General features: G+C 36.6%; 1 long non-coding RNA gene across 2 annotated transcripts; it reads left to right on the top strand.

Moving 5' to 3' along the window:
• The first annotated feature begins 548 nt into the window (after positions 1-548).
• Positions 549-4,277, top strand: LOC131657121 (uncharacterized). Of its 2 annotated transcripts, XR_009300496.1 has the most exons (5): positions 549-658; positions 754-1,122; positions 1,445-1,837; positions 1,960-2,663; positions 2,752-4,277. It is a non-coding gene; the product is annotated as an uncharacterized LOC131657121 (long non-coding RNA). The 2 variants fall into 2 exon arrangements; XR_009300495.1 differs by having other exon boundaries at positions 1,445-2,663.
• The last annotated feature ends 3,221 nt before the right edge of the window (positions 4,278-7,498 follow it).

The following is a 7,498-nucleotide window of genomic DNA, read 5'->3' as shown; positions in this document are numbered from 1 at the left end:
CCTTGTCAGTCGGCTTGGCATTTTCCCAACCTTATTTATAACTAGTATTTGATTCTATAAATGTTGCAGTCAATTTTTGTTTTGTCAAACACGTGAAAAATATGGTGATTAACAACAAAATATATAATTTGCTATTTATTTTTAGAAAATACTACAAAAATTATAAGGATGGTTTAAATCAAACTCTAATATAGTATCAGAGCCTATTTATCGGACTATGAGTCGTCCACCGTTAATATCCACACACCAAGCATAAAAGAATGTTGTGCGTGAGAAGGTGTATTAGGAAGATCCTAAAATCTCACAATGGTTGAAAATAAACTATTAAAATAATATATATAGAGAGACACTCTTCACCTTATCAACCAGTTTTATAAAGATGAGTTAGGTCAAACTCTCATACTACTTGACACAAACTTAATAAAAGATTTAAATTTAAAGAACACGTTTTAAAACTTCTAAGAGGCAAACAGAATTTAAATATTTTTATTTTATACAGTATAAATAAGTCAAAAGATATGTTATTTAATTTATTACATACAATGAGATAAAAATATGACTGAAATTCTCAAGTTTGTGTACTATATGATTTTCTTTCTTTCTCTATATCTTATCATAAAGAATGTAGAAGGTAGATACATAACGAAGCAAGCTCAAGGTAATTTATTTTTTTCATCCTTTTTTAAATTTCCTTCTTTAGTTTGTAATTTATATACAATATTTTATCTCATTTTCGTAATATTATTTTATTAGGAAATTTCTCTATAGACCTCGCAACCTTCTAATCCACCTCTGGTGAAAAACCCAAACTACCCCTGACTTCGGAAGTTCATTTCCGAAATGCAAAAAAAAGACGTTTTCGGAGATGCATCTCCGAAAGTGCCTTTTTTTTTTGAAAAAATTGTCTTATTTCAGAAGTTCATTTCCGAAAACACCATTTCGGAAATGAACTTCCAAAATACTGCGCGTTTTGCAGATTTAGCAAAACAGCCCCCTCCCCCAATTCATTTACCCTAAATCAACTTAATACTCAACCCCTCTTCAAATTTTCGGCCAAAATCAAGTGTAAGATCAAAGAGCATTCCCAAGTCTTCTTCCAAACTCATCATCAAACACTAATTGGTAAGTTCTACATTGTTTTTTCAAGTTTTAGATCTATTTGAATAAACTCTCATAGGGTGTTTAGAAACTGAAAAAATCACATTAAGATAGGTTAGTACTGATATTAGGATGTTTAGTAGGCATAAAAGTAGTTTTGGTTTAGGTTTTTTGGGTCTGCCATTGGAGGCTGTATTGAAGGTCTGCGCAGGGGTGTTTCGGAAGTTCATTTCCGAAAACACCTCCATCCCAGTTTTCGGAAATGAACTTTCGAACTGTACTAGAAGTTCATTTTTTTTTGTTTTTTCATTTGTCTCGCATATTAATCGATTTCGATTGTTTACAGGAACATGTCAGGCAACCAACCAGCACGCATCAGATAGGGGAGAGAGTCCCAGACTGCGTCGGCTAGACGCGAGCGGGCGGCGGTGCAGCTGGCGTCGACCCAGGGACGGTGCAGGGTCGGGGACGCCGTGTGCGAATTCCTGTGGACGTGGGAGAGGGTACATCTGGTTCAGGTTCTAGGAGTTGGCTGGCTCGGGCATCTTCTTCCCGCCAGCGAGAGGAGGAGGAGGAGGTGGCGGCAGTGACTTACCACGAGCCGGAGGGGGTACCGGAAGTTGACCCTCCAGCCGGGGAGGAGGATGAGCAGGAGGACGGCTATCCGGGAGGGCCCTTTGACACCTTTGTGCTGATTCACTACCACGATCACGTCGCTCGGCGGATCTGGGAGGGAGAGGTATTTTTTAATTTAACCGTTTAATTGTCACCATTTTTTATAGTTTAACCGTTTATTTGTCGCTTATTTAATATATGTCGCTTATTTAATATATGTCGCTTATTTGTTTTTTTTCTAACAAGAGAGAAAGCCGCTGAAAATGGTCAACCACGTCCGCAAGATTTTCAGTCTGTTTAAACTAGCAGCTGAGTGGTTCAACGACCATGTGCGAGGTTCAGGGCTCAGCGGGCTCTGCACGACGGGGTACACCACCATCAGCACCGGCATGCAGGGGGTATTTGTGGAGCGCTGGCACAAGGAGACGTCCTCTTTCCACTTGCCGGTTGGGGAGATGACGATCACCTTGCATGATGTGCAGTGTCTTCTCCACCTTCCGATTAGGGGGCCGCTGTTACACCACTCCAAGATCCAGAGGGTCGAGGCCATTGAGTGGATGACGCTCTATTTGGGCATGGAGCACGAGGTTGCTCACTTTGAGTGCGCCACGACTTCTGGGCCTCATGTCCGGTTCACCACACTGAGCACTTATTTTGAGCACCATCTGAACGCGGCTGCCGAGGCTGAGGGTGAGGGTAACGAACTGTTCACACACTATCACCGCGGCTGCGCTCTCCGGTGTTGGTACATGCATGTGGTAGGCGCTGCATGCTTTGTGGACAAGAGTGTCAGGTACGTCGACGTGACCTACCTCCGCTACTTCATGGACCTGGATACCGTTCATTAGTGGAACTGGGGGGCAGCTACTCTGGCATACCTCTACCAGAAGCTGAATGAGGCCTCCAACTGGAGGACCAGGCAGTTGGTTGGATCCTGCACACTACTTACGGTACGTTTTTTTTTAACACATTATCGTATTTATTTATTTATTTATGTTTCGTATTTATTTTTAATACATTATCGTGTTTGTGTTTCAGAGCTGGATCATCTCCTACTTCTCCCGCATCCACGGCTTCCACATCGATCATGCGTACGTTGACGCCATGCCCAGGGCCGCCATATACGCTCTCCAGAGGGGGAACGATGCGGTGGGACCATACCGTTTGTACTTGGACCGCACGATGCACGACGACGTCACCTGGAGGCCGTTCGCCGACTACGCTCAGATTGTCCCCTTTGACGGCATTGCTTTATATTCAGGCTGGTTGGCATGCGGGACCGGCATCATGGTCCGGTATCTCCCTGAGCGGTGCATGCGTCAGTTCGGATTCGTGCAGCGGATACCCAGGTCACCCTTTGAGGCTGCTCCCGACAGAGTGACCCGAGTGCAGCTCACTGCCATATGGGCGGAGTGGCAGCAACATGTGGTACCGCAGGAGTACCGTCTCACTCGGGTCACACAGGACTGACACAATGAGGAGGGGTACGTCACATGGTTCTACCGGGTGTCCCATCCTCTGCTGAGACCCGACGTTTCCGGCGCTTCTAGGCCAGCACATGAGGAGATCCTGGAGAACCAGCAGGCCGAGGATGACCACGCCATTGATCTCATGCCGATCTGCCAGCGGATAGAGATGCTTGGGCGGGACGCGTTGGATCGAGGTATCGTTGATCAGGGCGGTGCAGAGGCAGTCGCCGTGATGGAGAGGATCGTCACTGATGCGGGCCGTGCAGCGGCATACAGGTGGCAGAGGAGGTCCCAGGGAGAGAGGGTTAGGCATACCCAGTAGGGGTCCTGGTTTATTTTTTTTTTGTTTTCGGATTATATGTTTCGCACACTATTACTATTTGGTTCGGCTTGTATATATTATTTGGATTTTATTTATCGTATTAGTATTTTCTGTTTATATGTCGCTTATTTTATTTGGCGTTTGCGTTTAATTAAAATGCGAGACTGTTTAAGAAAAAACATAAAAAAAACACATTTTCTGCATAATTCGGAAGTTTATTTCCGAACTCACCCCCCATGAGGTGTTTTCGGAAGTTCATCTCCGAAGACACCCCCCATGAGGTGTTTTCGGAGATGCACTTCCGAATTGTGGAAATTTTTAAAAAAAAAACAGCGCTTCGGAAGTTCATTTCCAAAGCAGGGGTATTTTGGGATTTTCGCTGGAGGTGACCCCCATAGGGAGGTGGCTAAAGAAATTTTCTTTTATTATATTTTTTCATTGCAACAGCAATGTTAAAGGAGTGTGGAAAGTCTAATTGTCAACTAACAAAGGATCAAAAGCTCATATGAGTTATGGACATATGCAGGGCCGACCCTGTGCATGTGCAACAAGAGCCACAGCACAGGGCCTCATAAAATGAAGGGCCTCCAAATTTTCTTTTGTATTCTGACTATTAATAATTTATTTTGGTGATTGTACTGCATCGATTATAAAAGTACTCATTAGTCATATAATAAAATTTATTACTATTAAAGTGTATCTGTTTTTGGGCCCACTTATGTGATTGTCATTTTATACACACTTTAGAAATCAGTACTACCATTATACCAATATTAATAATGAACACCTAATTTAATAGAGATTTCTTGACAAATCTGTTCCTTCCCAATTTAGTTAAAAATAATAGTAATGTTATAATTAGAATTGTATCTCTTTTTTTGGTTGTATAAATTAGGATTGTCCTTTTATTAAAATAATTAATTTTGTATCAATTATACTTCATGATAGAGCTTTAACTGACAGCGTTTTAATATTTAACTTTTATTTTATTTTTTCTAACTTTAGTTACTATTCTATGATTTTATATACACTTTGTTTATTTAATTTTTTTTTAACTTTTACATTCAATATCAATGCAACTGTTTAGAGATTTAAATATTCATTATATAGATAATAATAAAATAAAATATTTTTTATTTATATGTTAAAATTAAAATTTATTTAACTAAAAAAATTATAATTTTTTATTATAAATTAAAATATAAATTAAGAAAGTATTATGGTGATTAATGGTATTTATTATTGATATTGTTTATGATTTAATTAAATATGTGATTTTCATAATTTTATATAAAGTCTAATATTTTATATTCAAACGGGGTCTCTAGATTGTTTGGGCCGGCCCTGGACATATGTAGATCATTGCCACTATGAAAAGAGTATCTTAACAAAGGAGGAATAAATAACTACACTAGCCAAAAATCTATATTAATTAGAATGAGATGAATTGACTTTTTTTATAGGCAATAGATGAATTAACTTAGTGATTAAGAACAACCGAAATAATATCGCATTTTAATGTACTCTTTTATAATCCTTAGACATGATTCGTAGCATGCATAACTATCCCATTTCCAAACATTTATCTTTTCCTTATGAATGTTTACACTACTAGAAATACACGTAAACCTGCGGATTTTCCTGCGAAAAGTTTTTCGCAGGTATACCTGCGGATTTTCCTGGGACTTTATTAAAACAAAAAGATAAACCATTTCAAAAAAATAAATTGCCAATAATTACCATATTATTATTATTATTATTATTATTATTATTATTATTATTATTATTATTATTATTATTATTATTATTATTATTATTATTATTATTATCATCGGTACAAAATACCATATTATTTTGTATATCATAATACTCATTTTATTGAAATATTAAATTAGTTATCTACAAATGCATAAAGGAGAAATCTTTTTTCATAAAAATATGTAGTGTGGTCACATAAAATCAAATCAATTTTGTATATCTTTATTAATTATATAATTTATGTGAACAAGAAGATTGATGAAATCACACAATTACAAAATTTATAATCATTTCCTAGGATCAAATGATTTTATATATTAAATTACCCTACAATACTTTCAAAGTTTCAATATACGTTCATTTTATGGATAATTATGTTGTCATTCTGACTGTGCAATATAATTATTATTATTAATTATATTATTATTATTATATTTATTATTATTATTATTATTATTATTATTATTATTATTATTATTATTATTATTATTATTATTATTATTATTATTATTATTATTATAATATAAAAGTTTTCATATCTATCATGGGAGAATAGAATTTAATTAAACAAAAATTAATGATTAGCAAGTTGTTTACCTTACCGCTTCAGAAAGTGTGCTGAATGGAATAATACAGTACATTAAACAAAACAGAAACTTAAGAAAGAATAAATTTAGAGAGCATTCTTTGAAACTCCTTAAAATACAAAAAGTTTTAAATATTTTTATCACAATATACGCTTTATACACACTATAAATAAGTAAAAAAAATGTTTTACTTATTACATGCAACAAAATAATTTTAAAAATGGCTAAAACCCTAAAGTTTGCGTACAATATGATTTTATTTCTTTTTCTATTTTTTATAAAAAACAATGCTGAAGACCAAGGTTTTTCTGAAGGTAATTACTTACCGAGGATGCCACTGAAAGCTAGAGGTAATTAATTTTTTTTCATCCTTTTCTCAATTTCCATCTATAGTTTGTAATTCACGTACAATATTTCATCTCAATTTAGTAATATTATTTTATTATGTTTTCTTCACTGCAACAGAAATGCTAAAGGAGTGTGAAAAGTCTGGGTGTCACCTAGATCCGTATGATAAGTATTAAAATGAATGAATAACTGAATCAGAAGAGTACACGTAAGTTGTGCAAGGAGGAATAATTACCTAAACTAGCCAATAACCTATATATATATATATATATATATATATATATATATATACCAGAAGTCAGGCTGACTCACGCAAGTGCCATAAAATAGCGTATTGGATTAGGCTTTTGGGTTCACCGTCCACTAAAACTCATTCTGCCAAAACCCACCGTCCACTAAAGTCCATCCCCCTATTCGCTTAACTCGTCTTGCCTTAAGCTTATATGTTTTTAGGTAATTCTAGTAATTTCATTTTTTGATGATTTAACAGAGGAATTTTAGCACCAGGTGGAACTATCATTTGGCCATCTTTTACTAACAGATCAAAAATTTCACCTCACTTCGTCACATCGAAGGTGTATGTTTTTCTAGGAAATTTATCACTCTTTTCAGGTTCAATGAGGTTTTTCCTATTCGAAGATGTTAGCATTTTACAAGGATAAGGAGACCCTTGTTTTAATTCATCCAGATCTACTTCACTCTCTTCAAAGGCCTAAGAATCATCATAGATTTCTTGTTCGCCTTCGTCGCCTTCGACATATGTCACTCTTTCTTTTTTGTGACTCCTATTTGGCCTAGCTTTCTCAACCTTTAGGCGCTCTACCTGTTGAACTCTATCTGCCAACTGAGTCAGATCCCTTAGGTTATTGGGATCTAGTTTCTTTCTTATGGAGAAGTCTAATCCTCTCGCAGCCATCTCAACTATTTCGTGTTCTGGAACTTGTGTAAAGCACTTTGCCTTCAAAAGGCATAATCTATTGAGATACTCATCTATAGGTTCGTTAAACTTACGCTTTACATTGGCTAACTTACTCAAACTTATCTTTGACTTGCCTATATAGAACTGTTCATGGAAAAGCCTTTCTAAACGGGGCCATTCTTGGATTGAGTTTGGCGAAAGGATGGTGAACCATGTGAACGCATTTTTGGTCAACGAACTTGGAAAGTATTTCACTCGAAGGTTCTCATTATTCGTTATATCTTCGGCCTCAGTAAGATAACAGGCTATGTGTTCGACGGTAGATTCACTGGTGTCACCAGTGAATTTTGGGACTTTCTAGCCCCTGGGTAATTCTGTTTGT

This window comes from Vicia villosa, linkage group LG3, assembly GCF_029867415.1.
Source record: "Vicia villosa cultivar HV-30 ecotype Madison, WI linkage group LG3, Vvil1.0, whole genome shotgun sequence".
Classification (NCBI taxonomy): Eukaryota; Viridiplantae; Streptophyta; class Magnoliopsida; order Fabales; family Fabaceae; genus Vicia; species Vicia villosa.
This window is presented reverse-complemented; position numbering and strand designations above follow the sequence as displayed.